This window comes from Phaethon aethereus (assembly GCF_964289735.1).
Source record: "Phaethon aethereus genome assembly, chromosome: 6".
NCBI lineage: Eukaryota > Metazoa > Chordata > Aves > Phaethontiformes > Phaethontidae > Phaethon > Phaethon aethereus.
The window spans coordinates 27,879,312-27,899,443 of NC_138580.1; positions in this window are offsets into that span (position 1 = coordinate 27,879,312).

The window sequence follows — 20,132 nt, forward strand, 5'->3', positions numbered from 1 at the left end:
AGATACTTGGTTCAGTAACACATCTTTGATTATAGAGGAGTGCTTATGATTTTCTTTAAGCTCATAAGTTTACTGAAGTGAAAAGTAACGCTGTTCTTGTCATTCTAAAGGTGAAACTTGGTATAAATGGTACACACTTCACAAAGCAGAGAGCCTGCTTTGGAGACCAAAATAGTAGTTCTGCAGTCAGTGCTCCAAAACATGAAAGCAATGGCTGGGTATGCTATTGAATGAATCATAGGTGGGGAGTTAATTAATCACTGTAAAAACCTCAGTGCATAAAGCAGAGAAACTAAAGGATCTGCAGTTTGAATTCTTAATTTCATTGTCTTTTCAATATATTTCCATGGTACAGACAATTTTTCATATCTCTGAGGCATTACCATTGCTCAGGGTTCTTCAGGGAAACTAACCACATCTGAACTGCTTTAGTTTCACATAATTTGGATATATCTGCAAGTGAAGCTTTTCAATTTCATTATTGAGCAAAAAGCACAATCTAATTTCTTCAATTCTATTTCTTCTGTAGTTACATTTTTATGTGTATTCAAAATCAACATGATAATTTATTATGCAGAAGTGGTTATGCAAAACTGTGTCTATTTCTCCCATAAGAGGGTGGGGGTGAGGGAACTTATGCCTTTCAACAAGAAACTTTAATGTGGAAAAACACAGTTTATTTTAAAATGTCATTCCTATGACATTTTTGCCTTTTTTGGAGACGCATGGCTTGTTTAAAAGATACAAGCACTTCGGAGCCCACAGTTCCCCAAGGAAATCGAAATGTGAGTCCGATTTCTTGCAGTTGCATAAAAGCACAAAAAACTCAAGCATTAAATCTTAACTTTTTGTTTGATTATTGCTGAATGACAACTTTAGGATCTTTACTCCTTAAACAACTTCCTTCCTAAAACATCCTACCAACTAGACTTCCTATGAAATAAAACCCATCTTTTACTACTGGACTTGCAAAAGCCACAGTGAAGAATTATTCTCAAATCTTGTAGCTGATTTAGATTGCTAATAAAAATCCTTTATCAAATGTCACAAAACCTGCAATTACACCAACTCCATTTGTAGATGCTTGATTGCAACTGGAATGAAAGTCAGGAGGTATTCAACTGTGCATAAGGATTTAATTAAATTCTTCCAATACTTGACATTATAGATATTCATAACACTGAATTTTGATCACGGCATTTCTTAGATTTCAGCTCTCTGTCTTCAATGTAAGTTCAGTTACATATTCACTATTAGACATGAAAGAAAACAGGAAGAATTACTAGTATAAGTGTATGGCTATATAACATCCTGCCTTTGAAAAGGACGCAGAAGACATACGCAGACATTACTGAGCTCTACAACATTCACCCATGCAGGACTGCTGCAGTGCCGCTATTTGTATAATAAAAGATAACACCTTTAAGGAAACACATGCGTTTGAAACTATTGGATAGCTATGTCCCTATTTCCTCCCATTCGCTGACTGCCAATGGCATTTACTTGCAACTGTAAGTTTCTCCCCTAGAAAGTGGCATCTCCAACATCACAGCATCCTCCCAGCACTCAGTACTCCAAAAGAATTGGCAGCTAAAGGCACTACACCAATCTACATATTCTTCACAGATTATAAAACTCCATTGGCATTTTGTTCTTTAATGCAAAAAGGGCATGAGTTTCTGCCTTTTCCCACCAGTCTATACACAGGTTTTCTCCACATCTTTGCCCCACTCATTCTGATTCAAGAGCTAATAACACAAGAGTAGCCTTGGTTTCTCCCACAACTTTAATCTGACCAGACCGGTACAAAGGCATTTCTAACTGTAGGAAGTTCCCATTTTAATTAATGCAAGTTTCTAATAGTCTCACGATACAATACACATGGGCTATAACATTATAGTCACTCAACTCAGACGCAGAAACAGATTGATCTTATATGATTAAGAACAAAATGGCAAGATATTAATGCCCATAAATCCATGATAGAAAAATAGCTGCATTTCACTGGTAAAAAGTATTTTTAAAATTCTAAAATGATAGAGCAGCCTTTAACATTGCAGCACATAACTAAAAGAAGCAAATTAAACACATATATATGATTCCTGTCACCTGAAATATCTAATGCAGTACTCCTCTCTCCTAACTTAAGCACTCTTCTCTTCTCTGCTGCACCACTCCTAACTTCCATATGATTTCTGTACCTACAGAAACACGCACTCACGTTACTGTGGCTACTCTCATTAAACAAACTTGCACACCATAAAGTCACAGTTATGTAAAGGATTTTGCAATCCCTATTATCATTAAGTAATATTGAGGAAGAACTATCTGTTTAAAATGATATGACAAGTAATGCTATAGTTAGGACATAGGACCCCCTTCGAAAAAAAGTGTCAATGATTCCACAAAAAGCGGAGGACATAGGAATTTCTGTTGTCCATCATACGTATACTTACATATGTGTATATACACATACATATATACATATGTGTATGCATACATATTGCTAAATATTGCAATTTTTAATATCCAGTTCAATTGGGATTCTCTAACATATTACACAGATGAATAAAAGCATATAGAACCCTTCCATCCAGCATTTTTAATAGATTAATTCAATTCTCAGAGTGACAAAAACAAGGCAAAGAAATCAAGTCAAGAATAAGCTAACCATCATTTGAGGCTGGACTTTATATATATCACATTATACTTGCTAGACAATGCTGCAGTCTCTAAAGAAATTACTTTCTCCATTTCTGTGTGTGCATTAATATTTGAAAGATCAGCCTTTATCTTTAATGGTTGCTTTTTAAAAAATAGAACAATGATCTCAATAGCAGTTGACCCATGCTGCAAGTGACACATTCTATCTGTCCTTTCTAAACAAATACATAATGCATTTAATCAAGTAACCCTAGACCATGCTGTTAATCAGCACTGGAATATAATTTATCAGTAGCCATTTCCAGTTTCATTTGCAAAAATCATTAATTAGCTTATGGAATTACAATTATATAACGAAGAAAATACGTCATTATCTGTAAAAAGTAATGGTAGGCATAGCTCTTACTCATCTTTGGACATGCAAGATTCTGAAACAATTTCTAAAACCAGACATGTAACATGACCTGTTCTCAAGTGAACAATTAATGTTCAAATCAGGCAGAGATGTATTTTTGGAAGACTTTAAGACAATCGTCAGAATTTTTGCAGTGGTCCCCAAGCATGTGCTAGAAAATAAATGTCTATATAAAATGCAAACGGCAAACAAAGATTTGGAAAAAAATCTAATCTATTTTGATTGCATAAGTAGCAATAAGATATTTCCTACAAATGACAATGGAGAATTTAACTGCCTGCAGTAGTACTGGGGACTTATGTCCCATGAAGGATATAAAATATAACATATTACATAATGTTAAGGTTTAGCATATTTTGAAAGTTTTTGTCAAATCCTGTAAAAAAGGAGACTTGCTTTAGTGGAATCAAGATTGCACATGAGGGAATAAAAATCAGTAATCACTTTGAACCCCATAGTCATACTGATCTTCACAGAGAATCAGATTATTTGCTAATAATATTACCTAAGCTTACCTGTACTGTTATGCAGTAGGCAGTACCTCATGCTTACAGAAAGGTAAAGTTTTATCTTTAAAAAGGGTTCACTCAAGTATTTCTCATAACATGAGGCATGAAAAGTCATTAGAACAATGGAAGCTGTTCACCATTCACCAGGATTAGGCCTTTATTTCTTAAATAGGAAAGCAAATATTTTAAGTAAGCAAAACACAATCCAATTTTCAAGACAGTCACAGAAACTGTTAAGTTGAATATAAGCTAGAACAGCAGGGAATTCAGAAGATAAAACTGCCAGATGACTTTTTAAGTGGATAACATACCATGTTGCAAGAATTATACAAACAAAAACAATCAAAATGTGTTCTATCAATCACCAGAAACTCCTGTCCAGATTCAAAACACTGTAAACTGAAGGAATTTAGCATCACAAGAAGAAACAATTTTGTATTTTCTGATAAAGTACATCATCTCCCTCTTCCACATTCAACCTTCATTGTTTCAAAGGAAGGGGAATACTACAGAAGCAAATTCTTTATACTGGGGCTGGAGAAAGCGGAGGAGAGACAAGAAATTCTCTGGATCACTAAATAATATGGTGCAAAACCAGCAAGATCAACAGTGGTCAAGACAAGACTCTTGTCAATCCCCCTTGGGCTCCTAGTTCATTAGTGTTACAGAGGACACCCTTCAAAACTTACTTTTGCAAGTTCTTAACTTCATGGTCACCCCTATCTCGTCATACCTCTCTTCCACAGATTCATCACCCTCTAGCTTGAGGTAACTTAAGTTACGATGATGATATTCCTTTTCATTCAGCTTAGTCCATAGAGTTATGTCTTTATACAGCAAGAAATTAATTACTGTTCAATAAAGCACAACAGTCTACAAAAAGCATCTGCCTAAAGATAATGAAGCCCACATCTGGTCAGGGATTCGAGAAAAAAGGTAAGTGCAATTACCTTAGATGTGAATTACACATTTTGTCCATCCTAAGGAATTTCTAAATCACAAGTATTTGCTTACTTCTTTCTAACAAACCAAAACGTAATCCTCAAATGAGCCACATTTCATTGAAATTTACTTCGCATACCTCTCAAGTATAGTATTTACTTCGTCGTATATCTTCATGATTATACTGACATCAGTACCAACAACAAAGTCTCACAAAAATAATGCCTCAAAAAGGGTATTAAACAATCAGTGTAGAGTAAATAATTAGTTAAAATAAGTATATTATTCTGGTATTAAACTTTGATTATCGACATATAGTGAAAACAGCAATCTATATTCACACAGCCTTTGAAAAACAGTCCTGGACATTTTATTGTAGAAACATGTGTCCCCAGCACTTGGATTAAACAAAAACGTTCAGCAAATTTTGTATCTAGTTTGTGAATCAGCTAGAATAAGACAGACACTGGAGCAAGGCTCATCCTCTGTTTACTCAGAATTTCATGCATGCTGGCTAGCATGTTGCTCTTCTTTAAACAGAGCCCATTCTCAAGAAGTTGGTGTTTACTCACAGCGGTAAAAATACCAAAATCCCTCATCAGAGTCCAGCCAAATAAATACAAGCCCACATAAGCTTTCTAGCCACTACATGCCAGGGCACAGGAAATCACATGTGCACATACAGGGCACAGGACATGCTATTTGGACAACACGGGCTTCTGTAGCTATGCTTAAATACAGATTTGTATTAGTGTATTATTTCTCTTTCCACACCTTCAGGTCAAGATAACCGATTGTAATAATACAAGGTTCTACCAAGAGATCTCTTATTGCAGCCGCAGCTCCAGTCTCTCCCACATTTCACATAGCAAAGAGAGGGAATGCAAACAAAATATCGCTCAGAGTAATCGTAAATACGTAACAAATGTCATATTATGAGTTTTCTTCTTCACATAAGAATAGACTGGAAAGTACATGGAACAAGTGGGCAGGTACTTGGGACTTTTTTCTCCCTCTTTGTGGCAAGTGGAAAAACCCTGCTATGATTTACTTCTGCAAGTTAGCAATCACCTTTATTATAAAAATGTAAGATGATTTTGTTTGAAGGACACTTCAAAATTTTTTTTCTTCAAACACAGTTGTATATATGACTAGGAGCAGATCCACCAATTAATTTCCAGTAATTTTCTTTCAAGCTTGTTGTTCATGTAAACAATTACAGAAAGCCAGAATTATTTTCTAAATGCATCAGTATGATGCAGGACTAGCATATACTTCGCTTTGCCTAATGGAAAGAGCTTTTAGGCTGTGTAAAATGCTAGTGATGGAATTGTCAATCACTCAAACATGTAAGTTGCTTTATTCCTCCAAATTATGCTTTCAGAAGCTTTTCATAGCTACTTAACCTCAGTTCCTCACTACTTGTGAGTTGTTAACTTCTGTTCTCACTCATGTCCAGAAATCTTTATCTCCAGCTACTGGGAAAGTTCCGAGATGCACAGGTCTGTGTATTTCTCCAGATCCTCTGAACATGAACTTCAGACACTGAAATCTGGCAAGTACAGACTTCCACCAACACCTGAATACTGTTTAATACATCAATCCCAGCCAGGTCAACTGTCTTCTGAAGAACACTTAGAACCCTACAGCCTGATGACTGTAAGTCAGGAAGCTCCTTTCTCCACTTAACACAAGAACCTGCCTCTACAGCCAGTCCTTTAGAGAGAGACTTTCTCCCATTTGAGCTCATTATACTCCACAGCTAATAAAAAGAGCTACTTGAACAGTACTATCAGGTGCCTTTTACAGCCACATCTCCCAAGATAACAGGTAAGCAAAGGCTGAGAAGGCTGGGCAGGGAACTGACAAAACCTAACTGGGATTCACGTGCCTTTGTGGGGCAAGCTAACACATTTTGTAAATGGAAAAGGCTAGTAAGTGGTAGGTAGTTACAAAAGATTTCCTAACATGACAGTTTGTTAGGCTGCAAGTAACCTGCTAACCTGGGACTATATTCTCCTCTTATTGTCACTGTGTCAGTTGAAGCGTTTAAGAAGTCATTCTGTCTCTAGCTGCTTGGTTGTTGTCCTTCTTGAAATAGGGTGTCACACCTTCCAAATCCACTGCGTATTTGCTTGTATGATAATATACCCTGGCCCATTTTAGTAAGAAAGAAAAGTTGTGCCAGAAGAACTGTATATCTGCTGCTTATTTTTACTTTTAATGGTTTTGTTTTTATTCTACCGCATATTTTTACTCTAATGGATAAAAAATTGCTTATGTCACAGACCTTCAGGAAAACAGGAGTGCTGGTAACCTCTGTTGGCATAGGTGGAACTAGAACAAGACCGGCATCTAGACTTAATGTTCAGTTTCAGAAGGCTACATAGTTTTTGCTTTTTCTTTTCCTTAAAGGTGCACATGAATGTACTTGTTACTCCACTATTAATCTGAATATCATATTACCAGTTTTAAAACAGGAGTAGAAATATCATCCCTTTGCTTCAGAGGAATGTTGTGAAAATCAGCTGGTTGAAATCCATAAACCTTTTGTACATCCATGCTAAGCACCACAAAGGTTTATAAAATTAACAGTTTTGTGTTCATTCTGTGCTAAGGACAGAAAGCAGAAAAAGCACTGAATACTCTTCAAAAAAAAATTAATGAAAAAATATAAATAATAGATTTGCACTAAATGTATAAAATCTTTTAATTAACATATTTTGATATATATAAACACATATACAGCCAACCATAACAGCTGCTAATTTTTTAAAAATTGCACAAGTGGCTGTGATTTCTTACTATTAGGAGTAGTTTCCTATTAATCTTTGCAAAGCTACTTCAGTCAAGTTCTTTGTGATTAGAAGGCACCTTGGACTAAACCACAATAGTCTGGACTAAACAATCTGGAATACACTACAATATAGTGCATGGTGACAAATGGTATCTACACTGAAGAAAGATGTTTGGATTAGTATTTTCTGAATATTCTAAGTTTACAGAGCATTCTAAGAGCACAGTGTAACAGACGGATGGAGAGAGTGTGTACTGATAAATTACATATACCTCTGTTCCTATTTGAATTGTAAATACCATGTTGATACAAGTTACCCCATGAGTAAATTGCAGTACACACTTACATAATCATCTGCTAATGTGAAGTGTTGAAAAAAAAATGCCTGCTGTTAGCGAGAAGCATGACAGAGTGATCTGAACGCAAATAAAAAGCAGTTAATACTGAATACTGTCTTTGTAAACAGATTTTGATGGATTTAGCGTCATCATTTACAAACCAAGAGACTAAACATAAAGTGCAATTAGGATACTGAATGTCTTTGGTACCAAATCCCTTGTGAATTCCTACATGAATTAGGGAAGTTGTCACTCAGAATTAATAAATACTGCATTTCAGTATTTTATGAAAACAACATTTTTCCTGCCACTATTCTCTACTAATACAAATTTTGGAAACATTCCATCTCCCAGTTCCTTGAAATGAAGGTATCCAACACAGCGAATATAAGGCTGGGCAGCTGAAACTAAAGTCTGCTTTTAACTCTGATCCAGACTTTCAGTCTCACTTTGGGCGAGTCCAGCTGCATTCAAACTGAAACTGGGAATGCTTCCCATCTTATAGATTTGAGTGTGCATCTTGACTACATAATGGGAGGCAACTGGGTGGGCACTATCACCTGGAATTATCACAGGCAGGAAACCCAGTCACACAGGAGGGAAATGATGTCATGCAATGCAGGTACAGCCTTAAACAATCTGTCTCGGACAAAAACCTTGCTACATTCTAAAGCCTCTTTATTCAGTGATGAAAAAATGCAATCAACAGGTTAAGGACTAAAATTAAATAATCACTATAGCCATGAACCATAAGCTATTGTAACATTCTGCAAGGTCTACTGTCCAGTGTCATCTGACACACAGCTAGCTAGCAAGAAATCACGGCTAAAAAAGTTATTACTGCATGACCTGTATTTTATGTGCCCACTGAGACGTGGCACGAAGTTATATGCAATATACAGGCTTTCACAAACAAATGTAAAGTCCTGTATTCTGACCTTCTCCTCAAAAACCTCATGTTTCCACACTGCCTGCAGAAGATGACTGACTCAAAACGCACGTACTCAAACCTTTCCTCTGCATTGCTGCAACTCACAGGGTCTTGAGAGTTCTTTAAAAGAGAAAGGTCATAAATTGCCTTTTATTGTGTAAGCACAAGACTGAAAATTCCTCTACTGTATACTTTCTGTAGTATTCAAAAAACACAGATAATGGTAAGGTAGAATTGACTTTATGAATTAAGAAATTTCTAAAAATGTTTGTAAATAAGTGTCCTACAGTACTGTGATATTTTCTTTTGTATCTCAGAGCCAGAAGACATTTTACTTTAAATTACTCCTTAATAGAAATAGTTTTATCTTTGTAAAGCCATTTTCCTCCATGCAGAAAACTGTGAGATGGGCTCCCTCTAGAGTCTTATCTCTGATACAAAACGTGAATTATAAAAGATTGCATAGGTCATTAACACATGCCAACATCCTACCTAGTTCCCTTCCAAAAAAAGGTTCTGAGATACCACTAGTGAGAAAAAACTTCACATTCTCAGTTAAATAGGCTTATGTATTTGCACAGATGAATTAAATTCTTAATGCAGTGCAGTGAATTTTGCTATTCCATATAGCTATCACAAGATCCAAATAAATTTTCGGATACTTCAAAAACCTGAAGCTAATCTTAGAAGTGGAATCCTCTATCAGTATTAAAAATATAACTTTAAATAAAGGCATTACATATATGTAAAAATATACCTTTCCCCTTGAACATCTCTTAAAGTTGTTTCAGTAATTCAAGTAGAACTCATAGCAACCTGGAGTTTGATCTTGTTTGATTCAGGTCAGTGGATGCTTTACCACTAATACAAGCGTGAGAACATGCAAGAAGATTATCAGCTCCACAGTAACTAGAGAAGGGAATAAATAGTGCAGGTGGATAACTTTTGCCATCAACTAATGAAAATTGTATTATAACCCATACTCATGGAAGACATATTCTTGTCTTCCACACAGAACACAGTGAGTGTGAAGGGGAGATAGTGAGCAGAGTGAGACTGCGCTGTGTCTTCTTTCCCCCACCAAATATGCCAGGGTAGCAGAGCTGAAGCAGCATAGATGGGGGAGTAGGTTGAATCAGGAGAAAAACTAGCACTGTTTGTTTTTCTTCCCTAAGCAAAGGGAAATGATAATGCGAATCTCAGGATATAGTCCCTGACACTATTCCATGAGTGGTTCCATGCAAATATAGAGTACCTCTTTCTCCACCTAATACAAGCAGAAGTGACAAATCCCTAAGGACAAGAAATGCAAAAATTTTACAACAATAAACTGTTTCATTTCATTTTCTATAAACTGGGAAAACAAAAGAAACAAACAACTGGGAAAAAAGTTTGAATTTATAAAACGCCAGTGTAAATCTAGCACCTTCACAGCCTTGTGTTTTAATGTTCTTTTGTTTCCCACTCATTGGGAAAGGAAACACAAGACTTTGCCTTCAGAAAAATATATTACATTGTAGACGTGACAGCCTCTTCTAGAACAGAGATCATTACTTCCCCATAAATCTGACTATTACAATTATGTAATTAGCACAGCTGCACAAATATAAATGACAACCAACATGTGGATTAAAATCTGTTATTAACAGAGATACAACAAATCATAAATGCTTCCCTCACTTCCTGATGCTAGGATTCATGCTCTTATTTTGCTCTACAGTTCTACATCTAAATGTTATATTGTACTTTAAAAAAAAAACACACACAAATCAACTAGCACATCACTAAATTAAGATGGCTATTAAGTTTTCTTCAGAACAGTTAAGAATAGTTTACAGATTTCACCCCTCACCACAGAGTAACAGTTAACTTACATTTTCCCTTTGCAATGTATTAAGTGCATTGCTAGGGCTGATACCAGTCACCCTCTGCAGAGTCTGGCAAGGAAAAGGTGTAACAAGAGCCTGATGCCTTGACTATCTCAGTCTTCCTTAAATTCTTAGGCTGAGTACAGAAAATTGTCTGTACAATCTCTTAAAAAACATTGGCACTGCTTAAAAGAATAATATGTTGAATGGCATCTTGCAGTCCTTTAGGCTTTTGATACATATATGCCAGAGTTCAGTCAGTTAATAGGACTACAGGCTTAGACAGCAACAATATTCTAGAAGAGTTTATTTTTTTTTAAATCACTTTATATTAGTGAGTAAGCACCAAGACAAATGGAAATAAATGCATTATGTTCTGTTTTCCTTTCTTAATGCTTCAGTGCAAAATTACATCTGTAATTACACAGATTTTCATTACTAACACAGTTAAGACTTCCTTCTAGTTTTACCTGTTAATAAAATAAGCTAGCATCTGTTTTTATGGGTTGGAAAGGATTATCAAATATTACATATAACATCACATAAGTTTTCAAACACAAAATTAATTCAGGACCTTCTACAAACCTCACTCTGCCTTTAATTCATATTAGCTTCCTTTCTTCTTTCACAGGTCCTACAGTTCCCCACAAGCTTGGTAAAAGATGTTTTGGGGCAGGGGGGTGGTTTAGCATGCTTGGAAGTTAAGTTTTTGAAAAATAATCAAAGGAGTCATTATCAACATAAGTTTCTTCAGGGAGAACCCCTGTTGGTAACTCCATATTTTATTTAAAAGGGTTTCAGTCAATGTTCATCCCAAAACATGAATATACTGCATCTCACAATATACCAATCAGAAAGCATAGTAACATTTAGTCTGTGATTAAAATAGTCTTATGACAACAGCCTACAAAAATACGTTCAAACGTGAATAAGTTAAGTAGTTACTCTAAACCACTTGTCTATTGATTTCCTTAGGCAATCAGCAGCCACAGCAGCCAACCTGCTACCCCACCTCCAGTGGCTCCACGCTCTTATTGCAGCTAGTGCAAGCAGGCTAGCCTGGGGCTGAGCTGAGGCTAAGCATTTAATATTCCTAACCCAAAACCAAGGCAGCATATTTCTGTGAGCTCTGATTTGTAAGCTAAGATGGGATGGAGCCAAAGCAGAGGGACCCAAGTATTAAATTGCTGCACCCTAGCTGAGACTAGCACCATGATTTCTCACTTCCTAGGAAGCAACAGTTAAAAGCATCCCTTTCAGCTGAGCCTGGTACCTTCTTTTCCAGTGCTCTTCATAACACTACTACTGCTAACCCGTCCTGCTGCCGAGATCAACACAACTGCACGATCACAGCTCCTCTGTGCTGCAATCCATTTCAGGCAAGTGCCCACAGCCAAACACCCTTGGCTTTACCAGTGGCAGCCCAGACTCTAGCAGGAAAGCAGGTCCAGGTGAGACCTGGGCACCCCACCAGCAGGCCCAGGTCCCACCGCAAGGTCATGCACACTGGCAATGCCCTTCTCCAACGAAACCGGGATCTGCCCACGTCTTGGCTCTGCCATTATTCCAGGGCTGGGCCACGCCGCTTGGGTGCAGGCCCATGCCTGCCATCCCCCTGCAGAACCACACAGCTCGGCTTCGACTACGACAGAGGTTGAATACTGATATTAAAGTTGTTGACTCTAAAAGGAACTACAAAGCTCTTAGTAAATATCACACTTTCGAACAAATGCCAAGCAGTCAAAGATTGCTTATATATTTACAATAAATATCAAAGACAGGGTTGAAGCATGTTGATTTGCAATCTATGTATGAATGCTAGTTTACATAACAAAAATTAATCACAGTGACTTTGGCTTAAACCATATTCTGATAAATTATTGAATAATGTTCAATACATTATGGCATTTCTACAGCTGTTAAATTTATTACCTCAGTTGTACAGACCTACGCTCTGCAAACATTCACACACACAAACATCTTTTTTTTTTTTTTTTAAAGTATAAAGCACGTCAGTGCAGTCATGGGGGTTTTTTGTGTGTTTGGTTTTTTTAAATAAATGCACATCAATGCAAAGTACCTACAGAACCGAGACCACATGTGCTAAACAGTTTCCTCTTTGAAAAGTATTTCTTTCATAATAGCCCTATTAATATCCTTATAATTTTCTTGTAAGAAATCACATATCTCTACAACCTTTCACCTTAAACATAAATTGAGGACAGAGTTAAAATCAAATGTAAGCTTTTTTTTTTTTTTTTATTCAAATACCACTTAGTAAAGAAGTTGAAATAACCTGAGATTTCAAGAGGTGTGAAGAGGACACTGTGACAATTCCCAGTGAGTTCAATAAAACTACACCAGTTCACACCACACAGAAAGCAGTTCTCAGTTCAGGATCTAGCCTGGCAACCAGAATGGGCATTTAAAACACTCTGTATTTCGACTTTAGCACATACGTTTATTGCAAGTCTCAAGTGCAAACTGAATTGATAGAGGCTTTAAAAAGCTAGTGTTTATTAGAAATCTTCATTTTATTACAATTTCAGCAGAGAAGTTAAAACTATGATGATTCAGAGCACAAATTAGGAATCTATTTATGGATCATGAATTTTAACAGAAGCACAGGGAACAATTTCAAAGGAATCTAGATAAAAATAATGCCATTAACATCAGTTTTAAATTAATGAGGCAAGTTTAGCTGGCTATCAGTCCTTAGGCTCATTAAGAATATCTGAACATGACTCACAAGAAATTTAAAATAATATATTGGGTTTATCCATCAGGCTTTTTAAACATTTTCTTTTCATCGGAAATTATAAATACAAAGTAAATAAATGGACAATACAAATAAATCAGTTTTAAAGTCTCAGTACTATCTCAAAGGCTTGAGCTGCAGTACCCTGTACAGTCAGATGTATAAACAATAATATAGGGCATACCAGCGGAAATGAAAGCTTTTTCTCATAAAGCCTCCTTCAGAAATCAAACTAAGCATGACACCAAATACAAAAAACACCTTGTACATTAAGGCAGCTACAATACAGGTACAAGAGGTCATGTTAATACAGCACATAAGTGTATGCAATTTGATGTTCCAGTTACATGTCCATAATGAATAAACCTTTACCTACTTGCAAAGTGGAAAGGGCAACATCATCACTGCAAACAGCAGCAGTTGAACACCTGTTCCATCCTTCAGTGGTAAAATACTAAATAAAACCAAAGGAATGACCTATGTGCCCCAAGGGAGGATGATTTTAAGTCTCGGTGGCAGCAGAACAGTTGTGTTTCTAGTCTGCAAACAAGCTGCCACGCAGTTTGCTCCACATACATATATATATATATATATTTATACACAGTAGTGTATGAGCATATGTAGAGATTGTATGGTTTCCACTACATGCTGCATGTTATGGTTCAGGTTAGAAGAAATGCAACTGCCATGAGGAAATAACTGAGGCACAAAGACAAGTAGAATGCAACTGTGACCGACCTGTACAATGATGAGGGGAGGTACCCTGCATAAATAGCACCATTCAGCCCCATCAAAAACCCCTTGCTTTGAAAGAGCATTTACAAAAATAATGCTCATGGTGTCAAAGGAACTATTTTTGTGAATAAATGTTCATCAGTGAGCGTAAAAGATCACAACCTAAGCCATTAATATGAAAACTAGAATCTTTAAATAACTAACCCAATATGACCCCAGCAGTCACTTTCACTGCCTTTGACAAGCACGATTTTATATCCTCTAGCCTAAAAATGTGCAACTCTGCCTCCTCCAACGCAATTTACCTAATAATCACTGACTCTTCTTTCTCCTTTTTATCTTCTGTCTCTATTTCCTGCGAGCAGAGCTTTTCCTAGTCCAAGTAGCTAAATTTGGACTAAAGGGCCACAATGCACTCTCTAAAGAGCACAAAACCCAGGCATAAACCCACAAATGGAGAGCAGAAAACCTGGACTTCAACCTGGAGCAAATCATTCAGCTGCACATAGACACACTAAGCAGACCTAACACTGAGGAATGAGAAAGCTGCACAGTGAAGAGAGGAAGTAGGACAAATATAGACTTGTCTCATTTTGTCCTAACTCATATCATCAGCTTAAAGTCAAACAATTTGACTTGCTGTTTGTGAGCCATAGCCATAGTACGCAGTTTATGAAGACGGGAAATCTTAGTACCATGGTAGGAATGCTTTGGGCTGTTTCCCAACAGTGCCAGACAGCTCAGAATGCTGAAAGGGGCCAGTGCAGCATGCAAACTGGCAGCAGAATTAGAGTAGGATGCTAAAAATCTGAAATCCCCCAAGTGAAGTTTAAATGATAAATAAGAATAAGCAAGGCCATCTTGCATATTGACTAAATACTGTAAACATTAAGAACAGCTTCTATTTGTTTGCGCCTTTTTTTTTTTTTTAAATTGATAGATGACTGCCACTACTATTCTCTTCAAAGTGAGATATCCATCATAAATTTTGAAGGTTTCTGCTTTGGTTTTAGACTTTTGAAGAGCTGCACTGTTTTTGTTATTCTGCTCTCTTTAATAAAAACTCCTTCAAGGATACGAGGAATTGAATCGTCAATATTTAAAACATCAAATGTTGAAATAGTCAGACAACTCCACTACCTGCTATGCTGTGGCAGTTTGCATGATTCTCCCCCCACCCGCCCCATGTGAAGTCTCACTTCAGGAGATGCGACTCTCTTTAATACCCAGTAAAGTTTATGGATGCTTTGTATACAAATTAGTCACCCTTGTCCTTAAATTATTACTGAATTAGGAAAAACTGTTAAGAAATGACAGAGTAGGGGAAGACAGGAGTTTTGGAATCAAATCTGTCAAAATTTTTAACCTTTTAGTGGACTATAGTGAAGCCATCTCTGAACATCTCTTCAGCTAAGTGTGAAAATCCTATAAAATATTATAACTCGAAGTTTATTTCTACAAAACAGTTTATCCTATTTAGACTTACAAAAGCATTGGCGGTAACACTTCATGTTATTATAACAATGTCTGTATATATTAAACTGTGCATTAAAACAGATGTAAAGATTTCCGGGAGGCTGTTAGGAAACAAAGTGAAGCACAAATTCCTGGAATGTACAAGGGAAAAAGCACTTTATAATACCATACTCAGGAATTCAAAAGATCAACCACTGGCAGACGAAGTCAGACAGAAAGTATATTCTTGCATTCAAGATCTGTAAAGAAACCCTTAAACTGTGAAGTATATGTTACAGGAAACTTCTGCCCCCACAGTCATATCTCATTTTATCTCCTCATCTTTTCTAAACTGTCAGAAACTGTCCTTCTGACAAGCACCTTGCAAACAGCTTTTCAGTTGCATCAGAGAACCTCCAAATACACTTGAAAGTTACAGTCAAATAAAGCTCTGCCTGTTTATAAGACCACACTCCATTTACAGAAGATTTTGAGTTTGCTAACAAGGCTATAGCATTCCTGGTGGGCCCTTTTGAATTTTTAGGGTTTAGTCTGTATTTGGCAGGTGGTTTTCATTTGTGTAAGGGTTCCCCGGGAATTCTGCCACCAGGAATGACTGAAGAGACATATCCTTTCTGCTCACATCCCTTCTCCTGCCAGCTCCACATAACATGAGTTCGTGTTGATTCTTTAGCAGCCTGCAACAGGAATTAGTGTGCAGACACCATGGTCTGAAAGAGCCGTACCTTATGACGCTTTCAGCTAAGCACTGATTAAATAGTTTGCAGGAAAAGGCCCAGCTGATGAATGGAAAAAAAATAAAACCCAGTTCCTCCTAAGTTACCCACCATGCACCATATAGAAACCTTCAGACTGGCGCAGCCTACTTTAGCTTTTGATCTTCTTTAAACTGCTGGTAAGAAAAAGAACTTAAATGGTAAAAATTGGTAAGTTAAAGTTCAAAATGGGCTAAAATGAACAGAATTTCTGCTCAAAATCCTCTTCATTAATAACTATTGCATATTTCATTGCACAAAAAAAGAAGTAAGTCCTTAGGAAAGCTGAATGCCAATTTTAAAGCAATCAAAAATGCATAGATGTTTTAAATTAGAAGAAATGGCTCTGTTACATCTTGACTATTTAAACAGAAACAGATGGTTTACATGGCTTTACTGCTTAATTAAACATTTTATATATTCTATAAAATGGTATCTGATTACATTCTTTGCGATTGGCTTTCTAAATTTAAATTACAAAATAATTTTATGTATGCACCATATTAACCAGAAAATTAATTAAACTATTCTTATCCAATACTAACTTACCAACCTTGTTTCTATTGTTTAATGCATGTGAAAAATGTAATTATCCACCTCTTTCTTATTTCTTTTTCATGCAAATACTAACTATTTTTATAATTCTACTGGGTTCCTTTATTTTAAATATTCCTAATTTAAAAGACAATATTTCAGATTTTCCCTTCCTATCCCCTATGACTACGGGGAAAGGTAGGTGCTCACAAGGGGGTGGATGGGTTTACTTGTTAGTGTCTGGATATTTGCCTATTAAATTTCTTTTTAACGAGGTGAAGAGACTGAAGTAATCCTGTGGTAAAAGGGTAACTTTAAAAAAAAAAGCCTGCACACATCTGTAGCCTGGTGGAATTTATTTTATGAAGACCTGAAAAACAACTCCAAACAAGATATTGATATGGATGCTACTATGAGAGTAAGATACTATTACTGATGAGTGTGAAAGAGCTGAGAGAGATAACAATGAAGAAGGTTTAAAGGAATGGCTTAGAACTCATGTCATGAAAGACATACAACTGGGAGAAGGTATGCTGTCCCTAAGTTCCCCAGGGGAACATAAAATCAGGTTACATAGTTCCACAAAGCCACAGTCACACAGCTGGAAGAAGGAAGGATGCAAAGAAAAGACTGAGCACAGTGGGTAAAGCTTTCATTAGGTCTTTACCGCGTACAAATTTGATGCGGTAATTCCAGCAAAAGGAAGGGTTTCACAATTATTATTTATAGTTACTGGCATGACTTTTTAAAGCTGATTCAAAACATACATAGTAAAACATAGAAATAGACAAAACAACAATATAACCACTGAGTCACGGGCTTGTTTAAGTGTGTGTCTACTGAAGACAACCTTAGATTATAATGAACTTCATTCTGTTCTCATGGCTTTTAGCTCAAATTGGCAAGAGAAGGTAACATCATTCATTGTGTGCATAAATGGCCCTGCTCAGTTACACTTCAGTACAATCCTTAGGTAAGCAGATGACAAATGGCTATCACAAAGTGAAGTTACTTTTAAGTGACTTGTGAGTCATGTAAAGCCATTAGTGTCGCAAGTCATTACACCCTCCACGTAAATCAAAAGCTCTAGCATTAGGGAATGTTGCACATTTTAAGCTACAGCAGCTTTTCCTTGTTCTTTCTGAGCACTTGTTCAGCACTCTGCAGCTCAGAATTCAAAACTTTGGGGTCCTCACCTGCTCCTCTTGACCCAACACCCACACCAATGAGCACAGGAGCAAATCAAAACATTAATAGATATTCCGTCATTGGTGAAACGCAGCTATGGCACAGTACAGTTCTTTATATTTGACCAGTGTAGTGTAGAACGATACATAACCCTATTTTTCCATTTAGACATACAGACATGTACTTTGATTAAAAATAGCAGTTGAAAAAAAAAAAATCAACAAAAAACTGCAGCATTTTATTGAGTAAATCAGAATATCAACTTGAAAAAAGAATTGCAGTAAGATGTTAAAACTAGGTTAGCTAGCTGTTAAAGTGATCAGAATCCTTAAGAGTATATAAGAATGTCTGCTCCTCATCTCCTTTAACACTCAAATTAGGCATTCAAAACCCCCAGCAAAAAGAACAGCAGACTAACTCATGGAACTCACTAACATTAGGAATTAAAGCAAATACTTTAGTGAATATTTGTAGACAGGCATTGCTTTCAAAAACATAGCAATTTAAATTAAGGTAAAGTTATTATTAAAGTTTTAATCCTGACAGAAGATCAAGAAATGCCTACTCTTGTAATCCTCTAGCTAAACAAGAGAGCTTTTACACTTTTCCACAATACATCATGCATTGCCTTCTAGCTGCATATGAGTTGAGAGAACTGATTTTGCTTACCTAGCAGTTGCTTATATTCCTAAGTGAAGCTCGGGCTGAAAGAAAGGAAGAAACACTTGACAGTTAATCACACTAAACTAACGTAGGACTGACACATTTCATATGTTTTAGCATGCATTATTTCCTTAATACCCCTGAGAGACTTTATGTATCATCATGCGCTAAATAAAGTTTTAACCATTGCAAGACAATATCCCCGCCCCATCTGGAAGATCCCAAGTCACTGAATACACACATGAAAAGATAAATGTTGCAACAAACAGTGAGTCCTTCTATAAGAAGTCTCATTTAAATTCTGAAAATTGAAAACTAAAAACAAAGGAACCATCAACTAACCTACTTTGCCACATAACCATTAGGAAGGAAATATAAATGTTTCAGCAGATATGTTTTTCACCATTAATTTGACAGATGTTTTGATTCCCATAAATTTGTAATAACATGAAAATTATAAACTAATTTCTCAGGTACACTCTACTGGTATAGTATTTTTCTCTTTGTTGACTAAGCAGTTTTTTTCCCCAAATATTTCACAATGGAAACATTTGTTTAGATAGCTAAGACTGAGAAGCAAACACAAAAAGCATGAATCCATTCACTTTCAACAATGAGCCTGAGGTGCTTCTATGTCAGGTTGACATTGGCTGAAGTATCTAAGTCACATTTGGTTTTGCCTATGTAAATAAGAGTAAGTTCAGAGAGTGAACCAAAAGACTGACATAATTTCAAACAAAGCAAGTACATGGAGGGGCAAACTGAAAGAAATTCTGGATTATACGCATTGCAATATAATCCAAAATTATCTTCAAAACAGATAATTCTTCAAATATTTCTTGTAATGCGTATCTATTTGCAAACCAGCTTTCCAGGCCCTGTTCATAAAACCAAGTATGTTTTGTCTCAACAAATAAGAACAACTGGCAGCAAGTGCAGTAGTTCATAACTATACTTGAACTTTCAAAAGAAGTCCACCCCATCCTCCAAAGCACCCTGCCACTTCCCAACCCCTTCAGAACGCTCGGCCTGAGGCGCGGTACTTAGCTGTTGGCCTGACCTCAGCATGGAGGCGCTCCCCAGGGCCCTCCGGGAGGGATCCGGCAACCCGAATTACACTTTGGGCGTTACGTGCTCCGCTGTCCCCTGCCCAGCAGGAAGCCTCTGGCAATGGCTTAGGCCTGTTTGTTTTCAGGCACTTACACCACTGTGGCAGTGTAGCGGGAGAGGCAAGTGACCGACTGCAGGGAGACCACCGCGCCGGCCGACCAGTCCACCCGCCCTTCGGCGCCTCCCTCCACCTCCAACCTCGCCGAGGGCAGCTTTTATCTCTGGAGACCTGTGAGGCATCTTGGGACACGGTTCTGGGCTCAGAGCCACGGTGAGAGCACTGACTGAAGACCCTGTGGCGGGCTCTCCTCAGCAGCCGCACCGGGCCCCTCCTCCACCCTGCCACTCGCACCTCTTTACTCCCAGGCCCCTCGGCCCGCCGGGGGCTCCCTGGGGAGGCGGCTGGGTCTTCCCGCGTAACGGCTGCCTTCGGGCCCCGCCGTGGTACC